Source organism: Vulpes vulpes, unplaced genomic scaffold (genome assembly GCF_048418805.1).
Source record: "Vulpes vulpes isolate BD-2025 unplaced genomic scaffold, VulVul3 u000000697, whole genome shotgun sequence".
NCBI classification, from domain to species: domain Eukaryota; kingdom Metazoa; phylum Chordata; class Mammalia; order Carnivora; family Canidae; genus Vulpes; species Vulpes vulpes.
The window spans coordinates 324,385-332,610 of NW_027325814.1; positions in this window are offsets into that span (position 1 = coordinate 324,385).

Here is an 8,226-nt window from a genome sequence, read left to right on the forward strand (position 1 = left end):
TGATAGATTCTACTTGCTAATATTTTGTGTGAGATTTTACATCAAAGTTAATGAGAGAGGAGCTTGCACTTGTCCTACTTTATAATAATTTTTTTCCAGGTTATATTGTCTCAAAATGAATTAGAATTTTTTCCTGTAATATCTAGAAAAGGTTTTGTAAGATTCATGTTATATCTTCCCTAAATGTTTGGAATAATTCACTAATACCTCCATATAGGCTTACAGTTTTCTTTGTGGGAAAGTTTTTATTTTTTTTATTTTTATTTTTATTTATTTATTTTTTTTGTGGGAAAGTTTTTAAATTATATATTCAGTTTACTTAATAGATATAGGACCATTCAGAATTTTCTATTGCTTCTTTGCTGTTTAGGTAAGTTTTGTTTTTCTAAGAAGATACCTGTTTCAAGTACATTTTATTTTATTTATTATTATTATTATTTTTTTAAAGATTTTATTTATTTATTCATGAGCGACACAGAGAGAGACAGAAACAGAGGGAGAAGCCGGCTCCCTGCGGGGAGCCCCACGTGGGACTCAATCTTGGGACCCCAAGATCATACCCTGGGCCGAAGGCAAGGGCTAAACCGCTGAGCCACCCAGGCTGCCCTCAAGTACATTTTAAATTGTATTTTTTAAAGACGTTATTTTTAAGTAGGGAACCTGGCTGGTTCAATTGGTAGAACATATGACTCTTGATCTCAGGGTTGTGAGTTCAAGCCCCATCCTGGGCATAAAGATTGCTTAAAAATAAAATCGCTCCCCCCCCCCCTTTTTTTAGATTTTAGTTTTAGAAAGTAAACCTTTTAGAAAACATGGAGTTGTTTCTTTGGCCACAAACATGTGAATCTAAAAGAAATATGATATTGTAGACGTCAAAGAAATGGGCACTCTTCAAAAAGAAATGCCCCACAAGTGTTACATGGCAAAACTGGAGGAGTCTACAGTGTTACCCAGCATGCTGTGCATTGTTGTAAACAAACAGGCTAAGAGCAAGATTCTTGTCAAGAGAGTTAATATACATATTGACCATAATAAGCTGAGACATAAGAGCTGAGACAGTTTCTTGAAATGTGTGAAAGAAAATGATGACGAAAGAAGCCAAAGAGAAAGGTTCCCAATATGGGAAGCACCAACCTGTGCCACCTAGAGAGGCATACTTTGTGAGGATCAGAGGAAAGGAGACTGAGCTGCTGGAACCCATTCCTTATGAATTCATGACAGGTATAAAAAGAATAAAAGACCACTGACTGTGGGGGGAAAAAAAGAATGCAAAGGTAGTAGTTGTCCCCAACATACCATTGAACTCACCAAGCTGGTCGCTGCAACAGATGACTAGAGGATGTGTGACAACTATGTACTGTAAATTCAGCCACGTAGTAGCCCTAATTACAGCTGCTTTGCCATATGTGGTATCATTGCTGGAGCCGATTAACAGGGCCTCAAGTACATGGTATGCAACGCTCAATCTGACAAATGCATTCTTTTCCATCCCTATCAGAAAGAAGAAAAGAAACAGTTCACATTCACTTGTAAAAGGCAACAGTGTACACTTACAGTCTCACCCCAGGGCGTGTTTACGATTCTACTCTCTGTCATTAAATGATCTGAAGAGAGCTAACCAGCTAGACATCTCTCAGAGCATCACTATATCAATCTGCTACATTGATAACATCATGCAACATGGACTGGTTGAGCAGGAAGTGGCAAGTATGTCACAAACCTTGGTAAAACACTTGCTCTACAGAGGGTGAGATACTAACCTTTTTTTGAGTTCCCTTCAGAATTAGTTGAAGAGTTGTGACTGCTCAGCAATCAATTTCTTCTATCCAGTCTTGCTTCCTTCCTTTCTTTCAAGTGTTGATCCCAAGAGCGCTCACTAATAAACTGCCTGTACTCTAATCTCCATCTTAGAAATGGCTCCCCTAGAAACTCAATCTGTTATCAAAAGAAAAGCTTTACCGGGCAAAAAATAAACCAAAAGTAAATTGGGGTTTTAATATATGATTAAATTCTTAAAAATAAAAAATTAATTAAAAGGGGAGACCAGGGGATCCCTGGGTGGCGCAGCGGTTTTAGCGCCTGCCTTTGGCCCAGGGCGCGATCCTGGAGAACCGGGATCGAATCCCACGTCGGGCTCCCTGGATGGAGCCTGCTTCTCCCTCTGCCTGTGTCTCTGCCTCTCTCTCTCTCTCTCTCTCTCTCTCTGTGACTATCATAAATAAATAAAAATTAAAAAAATAAAATAAAAAAAAACAGGGGGAGGCCAGTGCTTGGCTGGCTCCATCAGTGAAGCACTCAACTGTTAATCTCAGGGTCATGAGTTCAAGACCCACACTGGGCCTGGAGTCTACTTAAAAATTTTTAAAATGTAATATATGATAAAACTCAAGGTAAAAAACCACGAGGCTGCATTACTCAGGTGGCGCAGTCAGTTGAACATCAGACTGTTGGTTTCGGCTCAGGTCATGATTTCAGGGTTGTGAGAGCCCCACATTGGATCCATGCTCAGCATGAAGTCTGCTTATGATTCTCTCTCCCTCTGCCCCTCCTCCAATGCCCCTCATATAAATAAATAAATCTTTTTAAAAATTATGGGGCCAAGGAGAGAGTATTACATAATGATAAAATAAAGAAAACAAGAACATATAACTGACATAAATGTGCTTGGCAACATAGGCTTAAAATATATAAATAGTAATAGTTTGGGGCATCTGGCTGACTCAGTCGGTAGAACATACAATCCTTGATATTGGGGTTGTAAATTCGAGCCCCACATTGTGTATAGAGATTACTTAAAAACAAAATATTTAGGCGTGATTCAGTCACCCCCTAAAGTGGATCAGTTGGTTAAGCGACTAACTCTTGATTTTGCCTCAGGTCTTGATCAGATTGTGGGATCAGCCCCAAGTTGGGCTCCACACTGGGCATGGAGCCTGTTTAGGATTTTCTCTCTCTCTCTCTGCCCTCCCCTTCTCCCTCTAAAAAAAAAACAGAAAAAAAAAAAAAAAAGGAAACAACCCAGAACCCCCCCCCCCAAACTTTAGCCCTGCCCCACCCCCACCCGCAATTGCCCAGGACCTTATGGAGGTAGCAAGGCAGGAGGCCCAAGGGGTAGCAGGGCAGGAGCCCAAGTCTGGGAGGCCCAAGGGGTAGCAGGGCAGGAGCCCAAGTCTGACTTTTCCTCTGTCAAGTCCTGGGCAGCCCTTGGAAGCTGGGAGAGCCAGCCCTGTCAGGAAGGCCTGGTCACAGCAGTCACACAGGTAGATGTTGCTGATGGCCTGTCTTCTTCAAAGCAGCTCCATCCAGGTGCTGTTAGCATGCTGAGATACAAGCTCTAGGACCTTGCTACTCAAAGCAGGAACCATTGACCAGAAGCGTCCACATCTCTGGATGCTTGCTAAAAATCCCAAGTCAGACGAAATGTAGGACCTCACCCAGACATCCTGACAAGCAGAATCATAATCTGCTTTTCAATGAGATCTGCAATGGGATGCATGTTAAACTTGATGAATTAAAAATAAATAAATAGGGATCCCTGGGTGGCGCAGCGGTTTGGCGCCTGCCTTTGGCCCAGGGCGCGATCCCGGAGACCCGGGATCGAATCCCACGTCGGGCTCCCGGTGCATGGAGCCTGCTTCTCCCTCTGCCTGTGTCTCTGCCTCTCTCTCTCTCTCTGTGTGACTATCATAAATAAATTAAAAAATAAATAAATAAATAAATAAATAAATAAACAAACAAATAAACAAATAAATAAATAGTGATAGTTAACTTCATCAAGTACCTTCTATGTGCCAGTCATGCTCTATAGGCTTTTCATGTATTAATTCATACTCTTCATTACAATCATATAAGAAAGTACTGTTATGGGATGCCTGGGTGGCTCAGTGGTTGAGCATCTGCCTTTGGCTCAGGGCATGATCCCAGATCCTGGGATCGAGTGCCACATCGGGCTCCCTGCATGGAGCCTACTTCTCCCTCTGCCTGTGTCTCTGTCTCTTTCTCTGTGTCTCTCATGAATAAATAAATCTTAAAAAAAAAAAAAGTACTGTTATTCTCCCCTTTTACACTTATAAGACAAAAACTGACAAATTTAGGAACAAAAATAAATCAATTATTGGAACTGGAAATATTTACATACCTCTCTCTTTTTTTTAAGATTTATTTATTTATTCATGAGAGACACAGAGAGAGAGAGAGAGAGAGAGAGAGAGAGAGAGGCAGAGGGAGAAGTAAGCTCCCTGCAGGGAGCCCGATTCAGGGACTTGACCCCAGATCCCGGGATCACACCCTGAGCCAAAGGCCGACTCTCAACCACTGAGCCACCCAGGCATCCCTACATAGCTCTCTTAGAAACAGATGGATCAAGGGGCACCTGGGTAGCTCAGTTGGTTCAGAAGCTGACTTTGGCTCAGGTCATGGTCTTGGGATTCTGGGGTCAAGCCATGAACAGAGCCCAACTTGGGGCTCCACACTTAGCAGGGAGTCTGCTTCTCTCTCTCACTGTCCTCTGCTCCCCCTCCATACTGTCTCTCAAATAAATAAATAAATAAATAAATAAATAAATAAATAAATACAATCTTAAAAGAAAAAAAACAGATGGATCAAGCACACAAACAACAAGCAGACACAGAAGATGCAAGTAATACAACTAACAAGTTCAATATATTGTACATGGAGAATTCTACATCTAAAAAATACACTTTTTTCCAACATGTGAAACATTTTAATAGGATGACTATTTATTAAGTTACAAAGGAAATCTTAATACTACATCATAGGGGTTTTTAAAAAAGATTCTATTTATTTATTAATGAGAGATATAGGCATACATTTTAGGTTTTTTAATTAATTAATTAATTAATTAAATTTTTAAAGATTTATTTATTCATGAGAGACACAGGGAGAGAGAGGCAGAGACACAGGCAGAGGGAGAAGCAGGCTCCCTGCAGGGACCGCAATGCGGACTGGATCCCAGATCTCAGCATCACACCGTGAGCCAAAGGCAGGTTCCCAACCACTGAGCCACCCAGGTGTCCCTATTTTTATTTTTTTTTAACAGAGGAGTCTTTTTTTTGTTTTGTTTTTAAGATTTTATTGATTTATTTGAGGAGAGGAGCTGCAGTGGGAGAGGGACAAGTAGACTCCGTGCTCAATGTGGAGCCCGACTTAATCTCACAACCCTGAGATCCTGACCTGAGCCAAAATAAAGAGTCAGATGCTTGACCAACTGAGACACCCAGATGCCTCTTTATTTTTATTTTTTAAAGTAATCTCTATGCCCAATGTGGGGCTTGAACTCATGACCCCAAGATCAAGAGTTGTGTGTTCCTTAGGCTAAGCCAGGCTGGTGCCCCAATGCTACAGTTTAAAAAATCAGGGACGCCTGGGTGGCTCAGCAGTTGAGTGTCTGCCTTTGGCTCAGGGTGTGATCCCAGGGTCTGGATCAAGTCCTGCATCAGCCTTCCTGCGAGGAACCTGTTTCTCCCTCTGCCTGTGTCTCTCCCTCTCTCTGTGTGTCTTTCATGAATAAATAAATAAAATCTTTTAAATAAGTAACTAAATAAATAAGAGCTTTCTACCCATATGTCTAAACCCAATGATTTTACAGGTATGTTCTACAGGCTTTCTTTCTTTTTTTAAAAGATTTATTTATTTTGTTATTCATGAGAGAGAGAGAGAGAGGCAGGCAGAGGGAGAAGCAGGCTCCATGCAGGGAGCCAGACGTGGGACTTGATCCCAGGACTCCAGGTCACACCCTGGGCTGAAGGCAGGCGCCAAACCGCCGAGCCACCCAGGGATCCCTTCTACAGGCTTTCAAGAATGATTTCTTACTACCTTATGTGGGTTTTTCAGAAACTAGAAAAATCGTGTGCAGATAATTATTTTTTATTTTAATTAATTAATTACTTTTTAAAAAAGATTTTATTTATTTATTCATGAGAGACACAGAGAGAGAGAGGCAGAGACACAGGCAGAGGGAGAAGCAGGCTCCACACAGGGAGCCCGACATGGGACTCGAACCCGGGTCTCCAGGATCATGTCCCAGGCCAAAGGGGGTGCTAAACCGTTGAGCCACCTGGGCTGCCCCTAATTAATTAATTACTTAATTTTAAGTAGGTTCCACACCCAATGTGGGGCTTGAGCTCACAACCCTGAGATCAAGAGTCACATGTTTACTGCCTGAGCCAGCCAGGTGCCCCCTGATAATCATTTTTTAGTATGCTGATTAAGTTAACTGGTATTTTACTTAGAATATTTGTATGTACATACATAAGTGAGATGGATCAAGAACATTCATTTCATTATCCTGTTTTAGAACCAAGATAACTACTACTGATTAGGTAATGTTGTACTTGGAATCTTTTTTTAATGTTCTTTAATTCTAATTGTGTGTGTGTTTTTTTTCATTGTATTAATCACTCGCAGGGGTTTCTTTCTTTCTCTCTCTCTTTCTTTCTTTCTTTCTTTCTTTCTTTTTCTTTCTTTCTTTCTTTCTTTCTTTCTTTCTTTCTTTCTTTCTTTCTTTCTTTCTTTCTTTCTTTCTTTCTTTTCTTCTTTCTTCTTTCTTTTCTTTTCTTTTCTTTTCTTTTCTTTCTCTTTCTTTCTTCTTTCTTTCTTTCTTTCTTTCTTTCTTTCTTTCTTTCTTTCTTTCTTTCTTTCTTTCTTTCTTTCTTCTTTCCTGTTTTTGTTTATTCATGAGAGACACACAGAGAGGCAGAGACACAGGCGAGGGAGGAGAAGCAGGCTGTACCGGGAGCCGGATGCGGGGTTCCATCCCGGGATTCCAGAATCATGCTCTGGGCCAAAGGCAGAAGCTCAACCACTTAGCCCCCCAGGTGCCCCCCAGGGGTTTCATGTTATATGAAACTTACTCTTCCTTTTAGTTCTTCTATGTATTTATTTGGCAAGATCCAGTTTGAAAGCTTCTGTGTGTAAAATACTTCCCTTGAAATTTTTTCCCCTATAAATAACTAAAAACAGATGTGCATTTTTACTATGTAGTACTAGTATTTTTTTTTTAGTATTATAAACCTACTACTATCAACAAATAAAATAGTACTTGAGTGATTGAATATACACATGCTGTGGTAAGGCAGGGTGAGATAATGGGGATTAGGAAGGAGAGGGTTACAAAAGGGCACCGCATCTTGGGTGATGGATAAATTCATTATCTTGATTGTGGTTATGGTTATATATGTATGGCAAAAGTCATCTAATTGTAGACTTTAAATACATGCAGTTTATTGTATATTGATTGTATTTCAACAATACTTCAATAAATGGGTGGGGAAGAAAGTCTTTAAATATGTCAAGATTAAAAATTTTTTTTCAATATATCAAGATCACAAACCATAAGAAGTAAAGCTGATTGATTAGATTACACCAAAATCAAGGATGTTCAATAAACACTATTACTGACAGAGTTAATGATGAAAGTTGGGAAGATATATTTGCCAAGTCTAACCTCAGCAAAGGACTAATATCTGAACTATATAATAAACGGATGCAAATCAATGTAAAAATATGGGAATAACTACAGAAAAATTAGCAAAGGAAAATAAGACAACATAAAAGAGAAAAATCAAAAGTAAGAAAAACTTTGAAAAGATCCTCAGACATATTAATAATTAAAGAAATGCAAGGAAATATTTTAAATTCATGGCGATTGGAAAAACTGGAAACTTGAATAACATTAAGTCTTGGCAAGAAAGTTGAGATACAGAAATCCCACCGTAGACGGTGTGACATTCTAGAGAGTATGGAGCTCAATATGCACAAGAAATTATCACAGAACCAAAGGAGAAGTGTCCACATGCAGCGTCACCTGTGGCAGTAGGGAGTCGAAGGTAAGTATTGGAGTAGTGAACAAATAAAGCCTAGAAATCCACATAATAGAGTATCTTGCAGCGGTTAGGAGCAAAAGACTAGAAGGCCATGAGGTCGAAGAAAGTTTGTTTTATTTTTATTATTTTTTGAAAAAGATTCCATCTATTTATTTATGAGAGGCACAGAGAGAGGCAGAGACACAGGCAGAGGGAGAAGCAGGCTCCCTGTAGGGAGCGCCTTCTGCGACTGGATCCCAGGATCCTGGGATCACCACCTGAGCCAAAGGCAGACGTTCAACCCCTGAGCCACCCAGGGGCGCCGCCCATTGAATGCTCCTAAAAAAAAAAAAAAAAAAAAGTTTTATTTATTTATTTGAGAGAGGGAGAGCGCAGAAGGGTA